The sequence below is a fragment of the Callospermophilus lateralis genome, unplaced genomic scaffold, assembly GCF_048772815.1.
Source record: "Callospermophilus lateralis isolate mCalLat2 unplaced genomic scaffold, mCalLat2.hap1 Scaffold_113, whole genome shotgun sequence".
Classification (NCBI taxonomy): Eukaryota; Metazoa; Chordata; class Mammalia; order Rodentia; family Sciuridae; genus Callospermophilus; species Callospermophilus lateralis.
The window spans coordinates 232,532-257,274 of NW_027511570.1; the positions used below are offsets into that span (position 1 = coordinate 232,532).

Below are 24,743 nucleotides of genomic sequence, written 5' to 3' on the forward strand. Positions count from 1 at the left end.
TGAAAAAATGACTGAATGAGACCTTGGATGAATGAGAATGCACCTTGTTATTTTCCATGCTGATGCTTGGGGTGGTTTTCTTACAACGCCTTTGTTGCTGCATTTTGTCTATGTACGTAGAAAGGCACTCATGTGGAGAAAATCCCCTTTCTAAGACCTGACCAGTAATACAATATTACTGGATGTAAAAAAAAAAAAAGTAGCAAAAGGTTTATGTCTTCTCTTGCATAAGCAAAATAAAGAAGACTACTTTTATAATCACAAGTTAAATTTAACATCTTACCTATTTGAGTATTTTGTTTCCAATTTGGAAGCAGCATTTTAAAGGGGATAACTATAGACATTCTGAAAGTGAGGAAAAAATGATGCATTTGGTACCTTCAATTTATATCATACTGCATTTATTTAGGATTGGGAAGAAAACATTTTAATAACATTTTATTGCACTATGTGAAAAGACTTAAATACAAAGTATCAGACAAAATGTACCACTGAGAGATCACTCAAGGAGAGCCCACTGTGGGTGGTTCATTAACATCAGAACAGGCATTTGAAACAAGGAATTGTACCTTAGGTTCTTTCCAGTTCAAGACATTCATAGTCTTTGTCCAAAAAATTCTCAAAGATTAGCCTATGGATCAACACATAACCTATGCATGGAGGATGGTATATGAATCTGGCTTGGGAAAAAAATATAATACCAGGAGAGTGTATTTGGTACCCAAAACTGCAGGAATTGCACTTGCTATAAGACAGTACCTTTACACTCAGAATAGCCTACAATTGAGCGGAGTTTAAGTAAACACAGGGACATGGAAGCATTCTGACAAGTATACGTATAATGTCACTAAAATCTCAGAATCTGGATAGTCTGGCCAATGTAGAATATACTAAATGAAATGTGAATGGAAAGAGAGACATATTTATTGAGTACCTACTACATGTAGTGTCCCACTTTTACTTATTACATATAAGAATCAATTCATCTTTTAGATAAGCTGTTAACACCAGTTTGCAAACAAACTCATAAGCAAACAATCTTAGACAGCCTGTGTAATTACTGAGAAGCCAAACACTAGATACTGTTAAGATAAAAACTTAGACCTGGCTCTCTTGGATCCTGGAATGGTAAGAAAATGTGGGAGGCATATTTTTAGAAAAGTACATGAAAAGGTGGAACTTGGCATACATTTGGAAGAGGACTAGGGTGTTTGAAATGAATTTTTGTTCTGAGATAATTTGCCCATTCACAGGCATTTGCAAGGTATATAGGTAAATCCATGTGTCTCTTCCCCTGTTTTCCCCAGCGATGACACCTTGCAACTCCAGCACACACCCCAACCCAACATGGACAAGGCAGTCAAAAGGCAGAGGGTTCCCATCACCACAAAGGGTCACATCGGCCACTCCTACACACCTGCCTCCCTGGTAACCGCAAATCTATCTCTGTTTCTAAATTTGCTGCTTCAAAAATTATTCTGTAAATAAAATCACAGACTATGCAGTCTTTGGGACTAACAATCCCCACTCCGTGTACTTCTCTGGAGGCTCTTTGAGATGGTTCACGAATGGGGAGTTCACTCTGTTCTATTGCTGAAGAATATTCAGCTACAGTTTGTTTGATTTTTCACTCATTGAAGGTCTTAAGTATTGTTTCCAGCTTTTGGAATTTACGAATTAAATCCATATACAGATTCACCTACAGTTTCATGTGAATCTAAGTTTCTTTCCTAAGAACGTAAATGCCCAGGTGTTCTCTGCTTCATCAGAGGATAGTTGTTATGCTGGAAATGGGCAAACTCTTCTCCACTGTGCTCTCATCAGTTCACGCTCCCCTAACAACAGATGAGTGGCCCATGGCTTTGCTTCTTCACTGGTACGTAGTGCTGTGGCTATTTTATTCTAATTTTAGCCACCCTGTAGTTACATCTCATGGTCCTTCTAGTTTGAATTTTCTTGATGACACATTTTCACATGCTGATTTGCTAGAGTCACATTCCTTTTGCTCTCCGGGTGTCCTCAAGAACCTTTCATCAGGCACTGCGTGTTCAGCCAGCCGGTCTTTTACACTTGAACACTGGCATGCTGCTTCTGTCTTGACCTCCACGGTTTCTGGTGGGACGTGCCATGCCTGCTGAATGCTCGTCCCTGCAGTCGGGCAAGGCTTTGGCCATGATGAGGTCAAGATGTTTCCCCTAGATTCTCTTGAGCTTGACTACCATGTGGCTTGATGATGGGTGTCTTTGGATTTATGCTCCTTGGAGTCTGCTGAGCTTCTGGGCTATAATTTTGATCCTTTCCCTTTTCCAGAATATCATGCGGTTAGAATATACAGTGTGTTGTATTTTCTGATGGACTTCTTCAACTGAGCAATATGTATTTAAGGTTCATTGACATCCTTTTTGGGTGGCTTGATAGTTCATTTCTCTTTAGTGGTGAATAATATCACATTGTCTAGATATACCACGTTTTGTTTATCTCTTCACCTTTTGAAAAGTATCTCTATTTCTTTCCTATTTTTTCTAGTATACATAAAGCTCCTAAAAATTTTTTTCTGCAAGTTTTCAAGTGGAAATAAGTTTCAACTCCTTTGGATTAATACTAAGGATGTCTATTGCTGAATCATATGGTAAATAGAGGTTCAGTTTTGTACGAGACTGACAAACTGTCTTCCAAAGTGGCTGAAGCTCTTTGCATTTGCTCCACATCCTCACCAGAATTTGATGCTTGGATTTTGGAAATTCTAGTGGTTTTGCAGGGGCATGTCATTGTGGTTATAGTCTAAAGTTTCCTAGTCAAGTGGGATACTGATGTTTGTTCCTATGCCTGTTTGTTATCTTGTCATCTGTGATGGGTTTTGTGTTCATATCTTTTGTCAACTCTTAAGTAAGCTTGTTTATTTTCTTATGATTGGGCTTTAAGAGTTCTTTGTGTATTTTGTTTAACAGTGAGCTGCCAGATCTGTGTTTTGCTAATATTTTCTCCTAAACACATAAAACTTCAAGAGTATGCATTAAAGAGGGTCAAATGTAAATAAAATTTGCAATATTTTTTAAATGTTAACAACTTTAGCTCAAAGAAGTTAATAATAATAAATCTTTTGAAAAATGATGTGATTATTTTAGGATGATCATATCCAATTGTTTTATTTTAAACATTTCCATATCTAAGCATGTTTATTATAGAAATAATTGGAAAGTATAGAGAAGTAAAATAGAAAAAACATATACATATTAATGTATTTGCTTTTATATATATAAATAGATATACTATATATATATATATATATATATATATATATATATATATAAATGTATATGGTTTCTTAAAATATACTTTTTTATGTTCACATAAAATTGTGTAATTATATCAATTTTATTAAAATATAAACCATTTTTAAAAAATGGGTTCTTGCTTTTAGATATACAATCAACACTGTAATAAGTAGCCTCATGCAAATACATACATTTAAAAATGGCTTAAATTCCTCGAAGTAGAATGGCTTGGTCAAGAGGATGTTTATTTTTGAAATCTTTTGTACACACTGCCAAGTGCTCCATTAGAAACATTATATCAATTTACATTTTCACTAAGTAGATCTAAAAACTCTATTATTCACAAAGCAAACATTAAAGACTCAGTAAAAGAGCAGAGGCTTTCCACCTAGGCAACCTGGGAAACAACTGGCAGTCTGCTGTGCTCCTGGGGTTTTCTTTGGGCTGTATATACACCACAAAGATGTTAGCTGTCTGGGAACACCAATCGGTGGAGACAGATGAAGAAACAAAAGCCATAATGAAAATGTAACCTAAGTCGGTTTGCTTTTGTCAAAGGACCTGGGAAGATCAAAAGTTTGAGGAGAGTAATGCTTGAATCCAACCAAACTCCCAGAAAAAAAAAAAAAAGAGCCCCACCTCCACTCCTGCTAGCAGAGGCTGAGTCAGGAGGACATCATTTCATCCTGGTCAGGTGGTAAGAAGTTCCCCAATCCTCCTTGGGAGGATTGTTATGGTTTAGATGAGGTGTCCTCCAAACTCTCATGTGGAGACATGCTAGAATTTCCAGAGGTGAAGTGATGAGATCATGAGATACTTAATCTAATTCATGGAGTGGATTAATCCACTGAAATAGATTAATTGGTTGGTAACTATACGCAGGTAGGGTGTGTCTAGAGGAAGTAGGTCATTGGGAGTGTGCCTTTGGGGTCTATATTTTGTCCTTGGGTAGAGGAGCTCTCTCTGCTTCCTGGCTGTCATGTTCTGAGGAGGTCTCTTCTGTCACCCTCCTGCCATGATCTTCTGCCTCGCCTCAGACCCGGAGCTTTGGAGTCAGCTAACCATGTGATGAACCTTTGAAACCACGAGCCAAAGTAAACCTTTCCTCCTCTATGTTATTCTCGTCAGGTTATTTGGTCACGGCCACAAAGAAGGTAACTAAATAGACTTCCATTGCTAGTTGGCACTAATGAGGCCCCCCAAGCTCTGGTGGTGCCAGAGGAAACCCCATGCAGAACTATCTGGATAAGGTCCAGCAGGCAGAAAAAACTGCTGTCACTGCCCAGCAGTGAAAGGAGACCCTCAGTTGGACCTCAGGGAGGCCAAGCGGCAAGTCAACCTTTCATCTTCCAGGGGTTTTCAGTAGGACTCTTCCATAGGGTCCAGTTTTGTGTGACATAATACCCCACATATGCAGAAAGCAATGAATGTTACTCATTGAATGTTACGAATTGAATGTTACTCATCCTATCTCAAAGCAATCAATCAACAGATGCCACCCTTGAAATGGCAACAATGTTTAATTATTTGGCAAGAATTTTGGACAACACTCAGTAAGCAACTAGAAGTTAAATACATTTCTTAAAAAAACAGTAAGCCTTTTAGTAAAGAAATTGAAAGTTGCAGCAAATAGATGGAATATGTAATCAAAGAAACAATGGAAAACTTAGGCACAAAGAGCACACTGAAAATTTTAAAATTAAGAATGGAGGAGACAAAAGAGAATCAATGAACTTGAAGGCAGACTAGTAGAAATGATCCTGTCTGAACACAAGAAGAAAGTTGGCTACAAAAAAAAATGAATCCTTGGGGACACGTGGAATATATAACAAAAAATATGTGTATTGGTGGTCATTATCAGAGAAGTAGCACTGGAGGGGAGAGTACAGATCCAGATGAGAAAGGTGACTATTGAAAACAACCGCTTTTCAGTCAAAGGAGAAAAGGATGGCTTTTTACAGGAGTTTTATACAGGAGTTTTAGGATAGATGCTTGTGACTAGACATTTGCCAAAACCTACAGAATGTACAACAAATAGTGAAACCTAATGGAAACCCTGGACTCAGTTGATAATGTGTGGACGTTGGTTCATCGATTTTACTAAGCACCATAATCCTGAGAGATGTCGTACAGACAGGGGTGAATATATAAACTCTATTTCCTGCCAAATTCTGCAGTAAAACTAAAACTGCTCTTTAAAAACATTACACAGGCGCGTGTATGCACCCACACCCCTGGTTTTGAGGAGAGCTACAGGAAGCAGTCTGACAGGTCTCCTCCTCTGTTTCTGGTGTTAGGTGCACGTCCAGCAGTGCTTTATCAAAGGTGCTCTAGAGAGCGCAGAGCCCAGGGAAAGTGGCAGCTGACCTGAGGATTGGAAGCCTCTTAGAAACAAAAGGCACAAGAGCCATTCTTTTCTCCTTTGACTGAAAAGCGGTTGTTTTCAATAGTCACCTTCTCATCTGGATCTGTTGGTGCATATTCCTGGTCCCAACACCTGCAAGGCGTCTTGAGGACGAAGGGTAAGGACAGCCCGGCAGCAGGGAGAGGCAGTGAAGGCAAGACCTGAAGCCCCGACTTTCCAGAACAGCTGGGCTGAGTACCAAAGTACAAGAACTCTTCTCCACCAAGTACTCCCCAGGCACATTTTTATTTTTAAAGCCCCTATGTAATGACTGTGACTATTATCACTCCCATCTCTGTAAACTCAGACACAGAGGGGCTTCAGGAATTCAAGAAAATAATCAGAAGATGATTCTGCTGCTTCTGACTCCCAAATCTACGCACTTCCCAATGCACTTGGTTCATCTGACATAAAATACACTCCAGCATGAGCTCTGTCTTTGAAGAGTTTTATAGGAAACAAAATGCCTCATCCAAATCACCTTCCCCCCAGCCTATATTTTCAACAACTTCTTTTCCATTTCCTAACTTGTTCCTACACATTTGTATCCAAAGCATTTGTCCAGAATCACCCGTTATAAAATAAATAATTTGCTATTTTCTATTTTTAACGCAACGCAGTTTTCAATGAAATATAAATAATTCAACCCCTCCTCCTATGTCCAGGAATAATAATTTCTGCTTTGTATCTAAGACAGGACAAACACTCTGAGTTTACAAATCCATGAAAATTTATTGGTTGCAGTTGCTAGTCAGAACAGAAAATAAATCAATTAGCTATAACCAATGTGAATTTATCCTATATCTCAGTGTTGTTAGCTGCTAATAGCGTTGGTAATGTCACCAGAATCCACATGCCACATATTTTGTATGTCATTGTTTCTAAAAATAAGTTAACATTATGTTCCGTCAGATGATTGAACTTTCAATAGATATTTACTCACAATAAGACTTGCATTGTCGGGCTGGGGATGTGGCTCAAGTGGTAGCCCGCTCGCCTGGCATGCGTGCGGCCCGGGTTCGATCCTCAGCACCACATACAAACAAAGATGTTGTGTCTGCCGAAAACTAAAATAAATAAATATTAAAAAAAATAAAAAAGGCTTTTCATGACACTTTAAAAAAAAAAAAAAGACTTGCATTGTCTATTGGATTGCTCAGATAGCTCACATCTATTTAGGAGTATCATTCCAAAGAATCTTACATAAAGTATATAAGCTTATTACTATACAAGCAGCACTCACCCTCATAAGTAATCTCACTTGTGCAATTTAAAATGGTATATAATTTAGTAATTTTCAAGTGTGATTTAATAATGTTACACCCTTTATCCAATACCTTACCTCTGCTCTTAGCTCACAGATGACTCTATCCTTGCTGTTTTGAGGTGTAGATTTTTCCTTTATATCTCCTGAAATTCCTCCTGTTTCACTTTCATGTTGACTGTGAAGAATGTCAGGCTGAAAAGCAAAGTTGGAACTATAATCACAACACGCTACAAAAGCTAGCTGGTTCCAGACTAATGCCCATTAATCTTTCCGATTTTGTAAAATCTTTTTTATTTTCCATGTGGATTCTGACAGGCCTTGTTGTTGCTATTATAACTATTATAGTTGGACAATTTATTACAATGCTTGTAGTTGAAAAATACTGATTTGTTAGGAAAAAAAAAAACAGCAAGTCTCCATAAATCTCATCCTTCAATTGAAAAGTGCACAAAACTCAGAATGTACAACAAATAGTGAAACCTAATACCTCTGCGTATTCCTAACAATGGGTCAGTTGACTTCCAAATTAATGAATTAATTCTGATCTTTTAGTCCAGAATATTAATACCTCAGTGCTTTTTATAATCAGTCTTATATCTATTTAACATAAGTATAAATATTAAATTCATTGTAGCCGAGGCAAACTTGGAGAAAAAAAATATATAAATGGTGCTTGGGTTGGTAAAATGTATATAAAACATACAAAAATACCTGAAAAAAACCAATAAAACCTAGGAACAGGTATAAAAACTTAGGAATTTAAAAAATCCTATTAACATAAATGGTGATATTTCTCCACACCTGTTCTTATAATTAGAAGTTTTTAGCAGAAATATGAAATTAAATAAATATATAAAATATGTAGCTATACATACATGCTGTTCTATTTTATTAATGTAGACCTTCCTTATATCATATAGGTAAATGTTTTCATCATTAATTATATATAACTTGTATATACAAGACAATATAATACAGCCTATTCAAAAATTTAAAAACAGGATTATTCATGACATTGTTAATGCTGATAATATTACCAGTATGTTCTAGTCTCCAGGAACTGAACTTGAAACATTGTCTTAGTTCATGCTGGTAGTGACCCAAATGTTAGGCACTGCTATTATTATCCCTACTCTACAGAAAAATGAACCATATATTTTCTTTTTTATTATTGGGGATTGAACTCAGGGTCATTCGATCACTGAGCCACATCCCCAACCCGATTTTGTATTTCACTTAGAGACAGGGTCTCACTGAGTTGCTTAGTGCCTCGCTTTGACTGAGGCTGGCTTTGAACTCGCAATCCTCCTGCCTCAGCCTCCCAAGCCTCTGGGGTTATAGGCATGCACCAACACGCCTGGCATGAACCATATTTTAAAGAAGCATAAGCATCTTTGTAATCTACAAAGTTACTAACTAGACGGAGAAAACTTCAAGAGGCTTTTTACTGAATTCATTACCTGCATCTGAATTCAACACTGCATCTGTAGTTATAAAGATAAAATCCAGTAAAATAATTTTCTGAAAAGTAATAAGTAAGCTAATAGAGATAGTAGAGGAAGCCTAGCCAAAGAGACCAGAGGCCCAACACAAAGGCAATGGAGTACACTAGGGACAGGAGCTGATTTTGCTGAAATGGTTCAGTTGGTGCCATGAAGAGAGCTCAGAGGAGTTGAGAGTCAGAGCAAGAGATATGCAGAATTCATGACCCTTGGTCTCTGCATGTTCAACCCACTACCATGTGAGTTAAGTAGTGTGACATTAATCCAAGGTAAAATAAAAGGAAAGTCACTTTGACAGAGGAAATGGCGAGCTGCAAGAGTTAAACTGTTTTTTGAGTTGGGTTCACCAAAAGAAAATTCAGCTTCCTGTGGACACTTGATGGCCCTGGCTTACTTTCAGAAGTCTTACCTTTTAATCCACAAGAAACTATGTCAATCAATAAATCTTCTCATTGTCTAAAGGAGTCAGAATGTAAATTTCCCTAAACAACAGCAAAGGAAATCCACACCAGACACTTTAAAATTTCTATTTTCACTCATCAATGTCAATGTCAAAATCAAAGCTCTCTGAACATTCAAAGAACCCAGGAGCAAGAAGAAAGGGGAAAAAATGGCTAACACCAAGATTAAGAAACAGAATGCCAGGTGGCAGGGGAGACACTAACAAGAGGACACAAACTACAGAATAAAATAATACACTGATTTAAAAAGTAACTAGTATCTTCAGGAAAAGGCAAGAGTATACTGCATTAATTTCTTTACTTTTTTTTGGTACTTGGGATTGAACTCAGAGGAATTTAACTACTGAGCCATACTTGCATTGTCTATTGGCTTTTTTATTTAATTTACTTATTTATTTGCTTACTTACTTATTTACTTATTTTCAGACAGGGCCTTGCTAAGTTGCTTAGGGTCTTGGTAAATTGCTGAGACTGGGCTTGAACTTGTGATCCTCCTTCTTCACATCCTCCTGAGTTGCTGAGATTATAGGCATGTATCACCGTGCCAAGTTATTACATTGCATTCATAAATTTCAGAAGTTTATGACAGAGCAAATACAAGTTTTAAAGATAATAAAAGATCGTCCCCTAAGAAATTTCACAATGTATCTTTAGACAAATTTCCCGGATGGGCTGGAATACAGAATAGAATTTTGGAGTGTCCCAAGGTTCATCCTTGCCCCTGTGAATGTCACACATTTGCTCCATAGGTCAGCTCACATGCACTGGTGGCATTGTGCACTAATCAAAATGCTGACCGTCCCCAAGTGTCTATTTGCAGCCTGTGTTTTCTACTGAACTTGGGATATATTTCCAGGTTCCAATTTCTCACCTCTGTAGACATCTCAAACTCAACACCCTGGAAAGCCAAAGTCAGAACTTCTCCCTCAACCTGTTGGTCCATCAGTCTTCACCAACTCAGCAGATATCAATCCCATCTTCCCTGTGGACCAGGTCAACAATACTGGATGTATTAATTCAATCCTCTCATGTGCCATCCAAATTAAAAGCAAGTCAATTTGATTTATTAGCTGAGCCTTTACAACAATTATAAATCCAGTTACCTCTCTCCAAATCCACCACTGCTATTCTGATTAAAAGCTGCCAGGATCCCTCACTTAGCATAGGAGAAGCCTCCATCCTTCTGTTTCTACGTGTGGCCCCATGCTCTTTTTCTCAAAGCAGCAGCCAAAGAAAGCTCTGGAAAGTAATTCAGATCCTGTAATTTCTCTCTGTTCAGATCCCGTTAGCAAGTTCCCAATCAGCAAAAGACGCACTTTAAAGTTATTTTATCCACTTGGTTGTACCATCCCTCCCCCCTCATCTCCTGCTCAGCCACACTGTCCTTCTCAGTGCTCCTTTGAAGCACAGAAGAGCAAAATAACTAAATATAAGAAATGACGCAGTGTGCATCTGAAGCTACTAAAGTAATATATAGCAGAGAAAACTGATAAATTAATGAAACAGCTACTTTCTACTTGAAAAACTGAGTTAAATTGATTATTTTGCAGTTTTGAGTTTCAACTGGAACTCACTTTAATTTTGCCACTTACCTCTTTGACTTTAGGTTTAGATTAATGGAGTTGTAACAATCTACTTAGAAACTGAAATTTGAAAGCAGTGGGCTTGTGGATGCTAGAGACGATTAATTTAGAAACATTATGAATGTCATCCACAAATGACATGTCACATTGGTTAAATTGCAAGTGACAGAAATAGCAGGTACCAGATAAAGTGAGTGAGTCAGCATCAGAAAGCATTTTCCAAGCTCATGTCCTTTTATTTAATATTTATTTAGTATATTCTCTTGTAAGGTCTTGTTTCCCCAAGGTTACACTGAAGTATAGTTCCAAAATTACTCTTTAAAAACCCACTTTTCATGCTGCAGTGTTTACAGAAAGTTAGACCAGGCAATGTGCCACGTCTGTGACTTCAGAAACATCTGCCATGATTTGTTTCTGGAAAATTATCAATGTTATATGTAAATGTGTATTGTGAATCAAGATAAGCATGGGTTGAAAAACAACCTCAAGATGATGTCTAAAAAATGAAAATACTGTATATCATATCGATAAAAATTTTTCTACTTATCCAAATATGGTAGGAAGAGGAAAATTCATAACAAAAGGGCACAAAAATATAATCTAACCCATCCATTTATTTTCATTTTGCCTGTCATTTTACCTGTCAGGATGGTCTGCAAGGATTACATAACAAAGGCAGATTGCAAAATTCTGTTCTTTGTGAAATAACGTGTGGAATGTTTATGTCAATATCATTAACAACACAGTACCTTTCAGTCTCCCCTGAACACCAAACTCGCCATCTCTCGCATTGCTCTGGTAAAGAATCCTGCAGCTTCCCTTCATGCAGAAGAAGCCATGCGTAGCCAAGATTTCCAATTACTTAAGATAAAATCTACCAGTGTGCATGCATCTACGGGAGTCTTTCCTTCTTTTCTCTTGTTAAGGAATTTAAATAACTCCTAGAATTGAAGGCTAATTATTCCACTTGCCCTCAGGATTTGATATCTTTCCTCAAGGTTTCCTCGACATATTTAACTCCTCAATACTTCTCATTTAGGTTGGGGACAAGCGAGTGAGGGAGGCCCAGGGGAGAAGACCCTCCTTATTTCCAGGCTTGGCGCTTTCGCCCCCCCTCTTCCCTCGGTCTACCAATGCCCTTGGAGCGCTGCGGACCACCTTCTCCCCACCTTTCCCTCTCGCTTGGCTCTCCACTGGCTTCAGCCTTCCCCAGGCCTTCCTGCACCCACATCTCACCCTTTCTTACTTCAATCCTTGACAGAAGTGCACATGGTTTTGAAAATATCCTGTCTCGGACTCAGGTTAAAAAAAAAAAGCTAATCCTTCTCCCTTCCTTCTAGATTTCTGTGCAATTCCTCCTTTTCCGTCTGTCCTCCTGGTGTCATTCCACCAAGCCCCATGTGCTTTATTGGCTAACCCACCCAGTATCACCCCGTCTACTCCTTTGGCTTCAGCCACCATCGCTCCGTCATTGTTCAAGCCTCTCTTTATGGTCCTGAATCAAAGATGTATCAAACATTTCCATCTCAAACTTGATAAATTCATAGCTTTTCCCCCTATGTTTTTCTTCTTGCTTGTTTGTCTCCTAATGAACGGCCACCTGGTTGACAACGTCAGGAATCTGTTAACTTCTCCTTCTCAGTCATGTCCCCTGCACCCCAACACATCCACAACATTTAACTAATCACCAAGTTTTGCCATTTTTTTCATCCTGTGTATTTCTCAACTCTCCCTATTTCTCCTCCCCCAACGAGCATAGGAAACCACCTATTTCTCTCTGGATGACCAAGACAAATTTGACAGTGTCTGTATCATCCTTGCCCCCAAATCTCTTTTCACATTGAAGGTGAGTTGACCTTTGAAATTGTAATCGAATTATTCCTGGCCAGTGCTTTTCCAAGACTCTTCTCATTGTCTTTGTTGTGATGCACACATTTTTAATTCGACATTTGGGATAACTATTGAATATCCATTAATTCAGGATAAAAATAAAACAAGATTTATCTGTTTACCAGGTTCTTACAGTATTGCCCTATCCTCATAAAAGGTGAGGGAGGTGAGAAGGAATGGCACTCAAATGTCAGAATATCCAACAGCCAGGTTGAAGTTCTAAGTAATTTCTGTTAACAACGAACCCACAAAGACGTCTTCACACACTCAGAGACACCACAGAGAGGCACTTCATGTATTAGATCATGGCTCAGAATATTTCAGCTGAAAATTTTTAAAGTAAATTTCATCTAATTCTTTTCTATAACCTTAAATAATAGCAGGAAAGCCAGCTTTGATAAATGAAAGCTTGGTTAAATTTTTCAGGTCAAAAGAAGGACGATAAGTGAATTATCTCGGGGGTCTGTGTGCTCTTTTACTCTAGTGCAGATCTATCCTTCAAAAAATTCTTTTTTATTATTTTGGTAGCAGTTATTTAACCCCAGGGTGCTCCATCACTAAACTAATCCCCAGGCCATTTTATTTATTTTTATTAGACAGGACCTTGCTAAGCTGCCAAGGCTGACCTTGAACTTGCTATCCTCCTACATCCTCCTCCTGAGTTGCTAGATTACAGGAGCACAGCACTGAGTCGGGAGTTAGGCCTAACACATACATCCTTAAAGTTTGTTTGTCTACTTTTTTGTCTGTTTTGGTCCTGGGGATCGAACACAGGGAATTTGACCACTGAGCCACATCCCAGCCTTTTTATTTTTTATTTTGAGACAGGGTCTTACTAAGTTGCTAAGGCTGGCTTTGAACTCATGATCCTTCTGCCTCAATACCATGAGCTGCTGGGATAAAGGCCCACTTCACCATACCTTAAAGTTTGTCTTAGAAGAGTGCATTTTTTACAGCTTTTAAAATAAAATTTCTAGTAAATTTGAAATAATGGCCCTTTAAATGAAATATCCGACTTTATGGACATCAGAGATACTCCAACCTTACAAATCTGTGTTTGTTGCTATGTATTCAAAGTTAATGTCTGTTAATTTTAGTTCTTGAAAACGTATTTCTATTTTATTTCTTCCAGATTATCGCAGTATAACATGTATTTATCCTTAAAAAATTGTTTTTCTCTATAATATGCAATAAAAGTCCATATTTAACATATGTATGCATATATTGTGGTTGTAAGGCTCCAAATGTCAAGTTTTTTGTGGTAAATTATCTTAATATGAGGGAGGCTTCAAGATGGTGTGTTGAGAGCCACAGCCAAAGGGGCCCCAGCAAACTTCCAGCTGCCAGCAAACTTCCAGCTGCCAGCTGATGATTGGCTCACAGCAGCCCCAGCAAACTTCCAGCTGCCAGCAAACTTCCAGCTGCCAGCTGATGATTGGCTCACAGTGGCCCCAGCAAACTTCTAGCTGCCAACTGATTGGCTCCTCTGCGGCGATGCTCATTGGACTGTTTCCCTGCCCTTTCAGGCCATGGAGCTGCTCATTGGGGGACTTTTTTGGCTCTGCCCACGAGACCCAGCCAATCGGCCTCAAGAGCAGGAGGAGTGGGGGAGGTTGAGGGGCTTGTGGGAAGCCAATGGTAGCAGTTGGGCTCTGAAGGTTTTTTCCTGAGGAGCTGTTTTGTTTGGCGTGTGTGGTTCTAAAAATAAAGTTCGTTTCTTTTGACAGGTGGCTCCTGAATTGTGCCCAGCCAGACTGTGGCAATGGTGGAATAGAGAAGGCCTCCTCCCTGGCTGTTCCGTGGTATGAGACCAAGAAAGCAGCTTTTCAGCAAAGTGGGTGAAAAGAAAAAAAAGTGGGGGCAAATTTACTGGGATTTATCACTGGACATTCAAAGCAGATTGCAGACTTAGGAGGTTGGATATAATAAAATAAGGAAGAAATCCCCAGCACCGCCCACTACTGTGGCTGGAGGCAACAGCCAGAGCTGCCCTCTGAGAGCAAAGTGGATGGATGAGGAAACTTAAGGAATTCACATTTGTATGAGGCCTGAGGAGTGTCTGGGTACTGAGAGTTTAGAGATCCAAAACAAAGCCCAATTAAGCTGGAAGGTGTGCTATGCAATATACTTAGGCAGAAAAGTAGCCCGTCTCGGATGTGTGCAGAGAACAAAGGAACAAGGAACCGCTTTGCAGCCAACCGTGCCAGGGCCATCATCTTGGGGAGGTGATTCCTGGCAAACCCAAGTACCACAGCGAGTGAGCCCAAGTGACAAGGAGAAAATCAGACGTGGGCAGAAGTTTAAACAGGAACAACTGGTCATGGAAACCCTGCTCTCCAGCCCTGCCCACCCCCCCAAATCCAGTTGCTTGCAGGACCCACTGGGGGAGATGAGCCTGGCAAAAAAAATTCAAAAGGACAGTGGTGGATGACATTGATATTATAGACTGAACCTGAGACCAGAAACATGGCTGATATAAATGCTCTGAAGTTGATTAAGATGAAGCTTATACAATTCTGTGAATCTATTAAAACCATTGCATTATGTACTTTAAATGTATGAATTATATGGTATGTGAATTGCATTTCAATAAATCTACTAAAAATACGTAAAAAGCAAAGAAAGATCGCTTTAATCAAAAGGGTAAGGGCAGTGATGCCTTCCAATTTTACTGGAAATTGTAAAGAGCTTCTGTTTGGAACTCTCGTAATCCAACAGGCTGAGCCTGGCAGGGCCCTCGGGCTTCTTTTGTCAGATTGGAGCCCCTGTTTCAGGAAGAATCCAAGCCCCACTCACTCACTTCTTACGTGTGACATAATCTAACATCCAGAGTGGGGCTCAGCAGGGAGGAATGGGGCTCAGCAGGGAACGCTGCTTCTCACACTCAGAACTGAAACGGTGCCTGAAGTTGCCTACGTGGTACTGCGTACTTTCCATCTCGGACGATCCCTCGCTCGTCTTGTGACTTACAGTTTGCTAACGCGTTCCCGAACTCTCCCTCGACATATGGCGTTCTTGGAGTCTCTGGCTGCCAGAGGAGTCTGACCTTGGCGCTTACTTCTCACAACCAAATAGCTGACAAAATCACTTTTCTTCTTTGGGGCTTTGTGCCTTTTTTGGGTAAACAGTGCAGATATCTAGAATCAGCAAAAACCTGCTTGCTATGTGGTGGAAAGTTAAAAACAAAAACCTGTCGGAACCGTGGTAAATAGGACAAAGAACGCCGTCCTGACTCTCAGCAACTTTCTGCTCCAGCCCTGCAGCATTCATCTGCCCCCATTAAGTTCATTTGTAAGTGGGAGTCGGACACTGGGGTAGCAGAGGAGCCCGGAAGGATGAAAGAGTGTTTTTACCCTCGAGGTGATTACACAGTAGGGGACAAACAGGCCAGATGACCTGCCTGGGTGCCGCGCTATCAGTCTGTGCGCACGCAGATACCAGCGCTGCGAGGAGGAGCGCCACCTCGCGGAGACAGGGGGCATGCAGAAAGGGAGTAGGACCTTGGAGAACTCAGGTCTTAGAGACTCTGATTTCTTCACAATTTGGGGACAAAGAAGAACGAGGGATGAAAGTAAATATTTATTCAGAATGATAAGCACAACTCACAAAGATTACAAATACCATAAAAATCACAAAGTGATGACCCTAGATTTTTAATTGTAAATACTTTGATGAGCTGATCCTGGTAACTCACGCCTGTAATCCCAGAGATTTGGGAGGCAGAAGCAGGAGGATTGCAAATTTTAGAACAGCCACAGTAATTTAACAAGATTATAAACAACCTAGTGAGATCCTGTCTCAAAAATAAAAAGGTCTGGAGTTGTAGCTCAGTGGTTAAGCATCACTGGGTTCAATCCCTGTACCGAATGAATAAATAAATAAATAAATAAATAAATAAATAAATAAACAAATACATGCTTTGATAAACTTTTAGTATGGCAGTGACTTTCTAGTATATTTTATTCATAGAGAAACCTTAGCCTTTCTTCCAGAACAGTTGATCATTTTTTTGTGTGTGTGAATTAAATGGGATTAAATAAGATCACAGTGTTACTATGTAGGTCTATTCACTGTTTAGCATTTTCACTTCTGGAAGTTTGTCCATCATAGGTATCTTGGAAAATACTTTCTGGGTAACTTTTATTTAAAGCTATGCTGCATTGTCAAGACAATTTTCATATCATCAACACGCACACGAGAAACAATTCCAAAACTATATTCCAGTGCCTACAAACTGCATGTAGCTTCTACTCAACTCTGACTTGGTAAGATCCCAAACATTTCCACAGCTATTCCATGTCAAGGACCTGAAAGAGGTCCACCTAGAGGGGCCCTGATCTTAAACTTCATCAGCATCCCCTAATTCTTCCTTCGAAATGAGAAATCATGTCCCTTCCTTGTAGAATGATATGTAGTTTAATTCAAATAAACAAATAAAATATGAACTATCTTTTCATCAACATATCCTTTGCTCTACCCTACATGCAAAATTATTTTAAGTCAACTTACAAAGTAATATGCAGGGTAAGTTAAATAAATTATATATTTCATTTCAGAATTGAAGTTATTAACTAGAAACACAAGTACCTCTTTGGGGCCCCATAACACAATTAGTAGAAGAGGAAAAACAGTTGAATGGAAAGAAGCTGGAACTTGCAGGGAATTGATTGGGCCAAATTATGACTCTTTTGAGAGGGTTGGATAGATTAGCCAGGTTCTTCAGAGAAAACCGATCAGATGTTTGTGTGTGTACGTTGCTTTTTGTGTGAGGGTGTGTTATGTTCATGTGTTTATTCATAAGTATACACATGCCCAGAAAGAATTATGTAAGCTAAATCCAAAGATCTGCAGTTAGCAGCTGTAGACCCATGAAGTCAGGAAAAATCCAGCATCCAGCTAGAAAGAAGGCAGACTGGTGGTGTTCCCAGTCACTGTTGGGAAGGTCAGAATTTTGTTGTATTTAGGCCTTTAATTTGTTAGATGAGATATAGCTACTCTGGGAAGGGCAATTTGCTGTACCTAGACTCTGGATTCAAATGTTAATCTCACCCAAAATATGTTTGCAACCACACTGAAAATAATTGACCAAGTATTTGGGCATCCTGTGGTCCACTCAAGCAGCCACACCGAATTAAACATCACAGTTGGTCTTTGGGATCTCCATGCTCTCTTCTAGCTTTGGAATATAGAGACTTAAAACAGCAGGTCTCAAAGGAGAATGCACAGAAGAATAATGAGCATCTCAGAATATAGATCCCTAAGAAGCCCTGTAATCAATTAAGTAAAAATCTCTAAAAGAGAGACCTGGAAATAAAGATATATCTATCAATCTATCCATAATTTTTAAATTCTTCCTAGCTGAACCTAATGAATTTGGCTAATTCATCATGACTGCATTAAAATATCTTAAATATTTGTATGGTATTCAGATTATACATGTGAGAGCTACCATACAAGATTCTGCCAGCACCTCATTTTGTTACACATTAGACAACGTTTTAATATAAGTATAAAATCATATCCCAATTGGCTTTGATCATAACTTCTGTACTATATTGCAAAGGAGATTTGCCTCAAGTGGCAATTACACATTCTAAAGTATATTTCAAAGGGTCCCCTCTCTTGCAGGATGCAGGCTATGCGTCTTTCAACCTCCTGTGTGATCTGTGGGAAAATGCTAGCTGAAGTGCTCTTTTAGCCTTTTGCCTGTGATTTCTTAATGCTCATTAATTATAGGTGCCAGTTAGGAAGCACCCAGCCAGGAGAGGTGCTAGGGATGCTATGGGTGTTCCCATGGCACAACCCCATATGGGGCAGCTACAAGGCAGTCCTTCCACGTGACTTGCCATGTTTTGTCCTGCTATCCCCAGTGCAATCCTGATTGCACCACATCAAATTGTGCTCTCAAGGGGTGACCAGTGACCTAGGAAGTAGTCTGAAGCACTGGGGGATAATGAGTCACTAAAAAGTGATCAAGACCCAGAAATGGGGTTTGTAACTCCAGACAGTCTGCTGGCGGGAGTGTGGAGAGGCAGGACTCCCCTCCCCCAGAGCATGGGACAGTGGCGAGTAGTGACTTGGCTTTTTTGCACATTCTTTTTTCCTCTTTTGTTTTCATTCTGGTTGTTGTTCTTGTTATATTTCAATCCCCTGAGTGGTTTTTTTTTTTTTCTATTATCTCCTCTCATCCAAAGGAATCCAGCTTTCTCCCTTAGTTTCTGTGTGGTTCATTTCCTGTGCTGTTCTTTCACTCTTCAGTGCCTAAACCACATTATTTCAGGATATACTAGTGAAATATCCACATAGAATTTATTGTACATGTTTGTTTTCATCTGTGTTATCCAACATTTTTATTTTGGGTGAGCTTATATCTTTTGAAAATGATTACAATTTTTTAAAGAATGTGTACAGCTATGGAGTAAAACGCAAAAAGAAAAAAAGAAAGAAACAAACAAACAAAGAAAATTCTAACCTCTACATTAGCACAAAGCACAAGCTGGGTAGAGTAATAAGGAGCATTATAATTTATGTTGCATTTGGTTCAGAAATTCCAAAAAGGAGGAGCACTACCCATTTTTCAATTATATTCCTCATGCAAGCAATTTTAATCTTGTTACATACAAACACGCCTCTTCAAAACCCCACAGATCCTGAACTCCCACCTTGGTTCCTCGACCTCAGATTATGTATTTTAAAAGGCTAAAAGGGGATGTTTATAAAATAATTAAGGTTATACAATATATGTAAAAGAATGAACAATTTTCAATTTATCATTTCAGATGTCTGTATGTCCGAGCATTTTTAAAGTGAGATAACATATCTTTGCTTCAATCTGATTTTTCACCCAGCCATATACACAATCAAAACTTTTGATGTCGGGACATGGGGGAAGAGGTGGGGAGGTGAGCAAACCATCAGGGAGAAGGGAAGAAGGCAGGTGACCTTGTTCAATCTCCTTCTCAACAGGACAGCTGGACCTCCAGTGAAAAAGACTAATGCTATGTACTGAGGTGGATCTTTATCTATGGAATAGTCTAAACAGAATGTCCCTGCATAAGGTTTTCTGATAGAAAAAAAAAAGACAGAGACTTTGCATTTATGAGGCAAGGACCACTGCAAAACAGCCCACCCAGTAGAATAGAGATAAAAATATTTCATGAATTCTCTGCTCCATACTAGGTGAAACATCGCTAAGGTGTGGGGTAAATTAACTTTCTTTGTAACTTTCTTAGAGACCTTGGTCCTTATTTCTTTTAGCCTAATATCACCATTATTCTCAAACTACTAATGTGTATATCTTAATTTAATATTAGCTGATTTTTTTCCTTCTATTTTTTAAGATGTTTTGCTTAAGTTAAATAAATGTTAAAATATCTGTTTTCATCTTCTTTTTAATTTATGTTTCCACAAGTAAAATGGATTAGGAATAGGCTAAATTTCTTTGATTAGTCTCATAATAATCTTAGAGTATATTCAGTCATCTCAGTGTTCTGAGGGTTACCTTGGCAATGCCTATAAATTATCCACTAGTAGTTTAATTAATTCTGACTTATGTAATTTAGTGCTTGTATCATTCTTAATTACATTTGTTTAAAAAGGTCTTGAAGGTACTTATGTCAGCAAAGTGGGTCCCATATGCTTCATTTTTCTTCTGCATTTGCCGAATTCTAATTTGGTGTTTTATCTGCCTTACTCTTTTCCTGATAAGCTAATTTATGTCATACAAAGAACGGGCTGAACAAATTTTCATGATGGATAGGACTTCAGGGATAAAGACTCATTCCAGTGCTCTGGAAAATCTAAAATCCTTAGGGATGGATGCAGAGCAGTGGAATCATCAGGCTAATAAAAGACCAAGTGTAGGATTTCAACTAGTCTCCTCACACCGCAGCTACAGCCAGTGTGCAGAACAGATGCAAGTGGAGCTAGCAAGGAAAATACCAGGATGGTGTCCAACTCATTTCAGATCCACCACAAATTGAAGAACTTGTGCTCAACACCGGGTTGAGGCACATGAATACAAAGCTCTACTCGTTCTGATGAGGTCTTCAAAATTTCACACCTTGTATGGAGGGTAAACAGGAAAAGAAGCAGGTGTTGGAAAGAATGACTCTAATGACGTAATGTGTAAACTGAGGTGCACAGCTGCTAAGAGCCACAGCCAAGTAATATGATGCATGGCATTTTTGGTTGAAAGGTGACGCCAGCAAGCCATTGAGATGATATGATTATGTTAAGATTTGCATTCATATGGATATTGGACTCCTGCTGTCCACCTCGGCCTGCTACAGGACTCCTGAAGAGTTCCCATTGGTTGGGGAAGTGCAGTAGGAGGGAGGAGGACCCTGCTCTTGGGATGGGGAGAACGCGGTGTGGGTCGATCGGCAATCTTCCCGGACACATACGGAGCATTGGCAGCAGTTTCAAAAAATAAAGTTTGTTCCTGTTTGAGTGGCTCGTGATTTTGTGCCCAGCCAGACTGCGGCACACAGCAAGGTGTGCCTGGCAGGTAGGAGCAGGGAAAGTTGCTATGGTGTTCTGGACAGAGAAGGCTGAGTGGACCTAACCACTGAGCAGCGTGGGCCCAGGTACTGAGCAAGTCCTTCTGTTTGTCTCTTGAAAGGAATGGACACCAGTGTAGCCAGAGGTTCACATGGCCAGGGAGAAGATGAAGAAGAGCAGAGGCACTGCTGACCAGTAACCACATGGGCCATCACCCCTCTAGATGCCCAGCTGCCCCCCAAGACTCCACTCGTCTCCCAAGTGGATGGGGGATCATCTGGTTGGTGAGTTTGAGGGGGAAACTGGAGATGTGCAGCTCTGTTCCCCCACCACCACCCATTTCCCTGGGAAAGAGATGTGTGTGGGAAGCACACACCCTGCAATCTTTCTCCAGAACACAGGCCATGAAGTGACAGGGTCCCCTGGGGTAAAAACAGCTGCATGGATGTAAGGCAAGCGCTTAATATGAGGGTTCAGAATTAGGAAGCCCACGTTCTCTTAAATATAAGCTGAATTCTTCATCATTCATCTATTACAATGAAAGCAATATTTTAGCCAACGCATTTATCAACAAGATGTCATATTAATAAGAATCGCTGTACTAGATAACATGTTGACCCCAAATGGGACACTAGTTAGATGCTTATCTAATCTATTTTCTTTCTCCTTTTGGGTAAAACACTTGAATGTATTTCTCCACGTAGAATTCGGTGTGGTTCATCCACTGAGTAACGCACCTGTGAGTTGGGAAGGGGAAATCATGTGCTCTACTCTGAAGCCTGGCCCATCTAAATCATTCCCACTTGACCTCCTTCCTTTTTCCTAATCTTTATCCTGATGCCTATCATCCAGCTATGTGGCCTCTGAGAACCCAGAGAACCACAGAGTGGCTGAGTGGAAGAAGGCTGCCCTCCAAACAGAGGAGTCAAAGGGATGGTACTTACTTAAAAAAAAAAAAAGTCTGTTGGGCACTATTAGCTAAAATTGTGTCACTGCTCAGCAGTTAAGGTAGAAATGAGTGGTGTCATCACTGGGCATCCATCAAATGTCTGCAAGGTGGTTTGGCCAGGTGAATTTGCATTTCCTGGTCTCCCAAAGTTCTTGGAAGACAGTGCTTATTTTAAGTACAAGGGAGGTCTTGGAATGTTTCAAACTAATGTAAAGCTTTAGAAATATCTCCTTGGTTGGTGGATGGAAAAGGAGTCAAGTAGGTCAGGCATGGTGGTGAGGAGACCTGGACGGAGACACCAAGCAAGAGATTGTGCTGGCTCTGACGGGGATGGGGCAGGAATGGAAAGGAACAGTACCAGCTGTATTTTGGAGGGAGAATTGAAGAGACACATTAATCTTTTCACTCACTTCTATGGAATTATTTCTTAAGCCCCAAGAATAGCAATGAGACAATGTTTCCAAATTAGCTTGGCTCTCACAACTGTGCTAATAGTTCTCCAGATACCTATTTCTGTTAAGAATCTTCAAGGACCATTACTTGGTAGGTGTAGAACAGCTTCCCCATGATATATCTTTAAAAAATGTAAGTGTAAAATTTTAGCTTGTGCAGCTAGTAATTCTAACCTATTTCCACCACATCAGAAAGGTGTTTGAAATGTCAGAGGTAAGATTCTGATGCAGGCTGTAAGTACAATCGGGGTAGCAAGAGATGCCTTTGCCTCTGAACATAATCATTCACAAACATTTAATGAAGAGCATTGCAAATTATAAACTATTAGACATATTTTATGATCATAAAATGATAGAATATTTTATATTTTATTTAATACAATCCATAAAAGAATAAGAGGTAGAAGCACAGTATTTTCAGGAAAAATGTAAACTTTCAGGTTTTTAGATTGAGACGGATTTAAAATGTTAGCAGTATTCTCATATATGTCAAAGGATCTCTTCCATTATGTAAAGAATAAGAGTCATTTATTCTTTAAATGAGTTGTCACAATTATTTGTAATCAATGTTTCTTGCATGAATATTTGATCCTCTAGACCATGCGATTTCATAGGAATGATCATTTCAGCACACTTAGAATTCTTAATCTAATTCCAAATCAATATGTATAGACTTACAAGGAAAGAGCTGAATAAGTATTAAATTCAACACAGGAACAGCATTTTGGATATAATTACCTCTATTGCTCATTGTCTTGGTTGCATTTTAAATACTTACTTAGATTTTACAATTAAATTCTTACCATTTCTCTTCTCTAAATGTCAGTGATTTAAGAATGATTTCTCACTAAAGCACACCAGACTTTTAAATACATTTTTAAAAATCTAGCTCGACCAAGCACATCTGTTTCCAGCTCTAACAATTGCTAATCTTTTCATCAGCAGTCCTCAACCAGACATGAATTTGCTTTTAAACTGTTTCTGGTATCCACAAAATAACTGCTCTTATATTCAAACAGTTTTATGTATAAAACCATAAAACCAGACAGTGAAAGTGAAGGTAATTATCAAAAGTTTTGAGGAGACAGAGAGTAAGAAAGAATAATACGTATAAAATTTCAACTCATGCATCATGACACACTTTTTCTGAATGTCAATCAACTTGTATCTATACTTTGAATATTTTGTCCTTACACTTACCTGACAATGCCATTTTAAAATATACCATAAAATCCTTCTTCTGTTGTGATCCATTATTAAAAAGAATTAAACAAAAGACATATAATTATATGTGACTAGGTATTCTTATTCAGTTTTGAGTATTTTTAAACATTTCATCATTATATAAAAATTAAAATAAATGTGCATACAACATTCATACAAAAAGATTCTAAGAATAACATGAGTTACTTGTCAGGAAGTGAAAAGAGATTTTTATCAATCCCATATAAATAGAACAAACCATTTATGTCTATAAATTTTCTTCATCTATAATAAAAATTCTTTATTCATTTGTTGAGCTTTCTTCTTCTATTCTGAAGACCATACCACTATTATATATTGTAAAAGCATCACATGTGTATAAATATGTAATTCTGTATGGACATCAAACAAAGAAGCAACAATTTATATTTTATAATTGTATATTTGTTTTATTTTTTTCACCTAACTATTTTTGTTGATTTGTTTAGAGTGAACATTACCAGACTTGCTACCAAAAATCATCTTTGAATATAAAATATCAAACATTTAAAAATATACATATTGCTTTATAAATGAATTGAAACCATGACTTCTTCCCCAACCAGTTGCAATGTTACTGTTAAATTTCTTGAATAAAAAGGCTTATGAAACTCAGTGACATTATCAAGTCTGCACTGCACACTAGTGGCAAGAGATAGTACATGCATGTGGCCTTTTTGAAAATTGGATTTCAGAACAATTTTATCTCACATATTAGTTTTCTTAGTCAAATTTAGAATCCTTTAGCATATATAGCATATGCACATATTTAAGAATAACATGATTTTCATATTGTAAACTATTCTTCCAGTAAAAGTAAAGTGATTAATTGCAAATGTTTGTACCCAGAGTCTCCAGGTTCAGTTAGGTACTTGTTCATATATAAATATCACCAGTTCATATATCCATGTAAGTGTGTGTACATGTACACAATATCTGCATATTTCACATGCACCTGCTAAATGTTAACCTACTTGAAAGGATTTAGTTGTCAGGATTCTTGCTCACTATTTTCTTTCCTTTGATTTGCTCATTTTTCTTTCCCGAACACTAACTGATACAATGAACACAGAATTATGTACAATTACTTTCCTTTTTAATTGTTTTGGGGGGTAGAGTAAATGATTGAACCCAGAGGCACTTTAACACTGAGCAACATCCCCAGCTCTTTTCATTTTATTTTATTTTATTTTATTTTATTGACACAGGGTCTTGC

At 38.6% G+C, this 24,743-nt stretch overlaps 1 pseudogene; it reads right to left on the reverse strand.

The window, feature by feature from the left end:
* Positions 1-24,743, reverse strand: part of LOC143386122 (coiled-coil domain-containing protein 102B-like) — a 186,312-nt pseudogene that overhangs the window by 117,915 nt on the left and 43,654 nt on the right.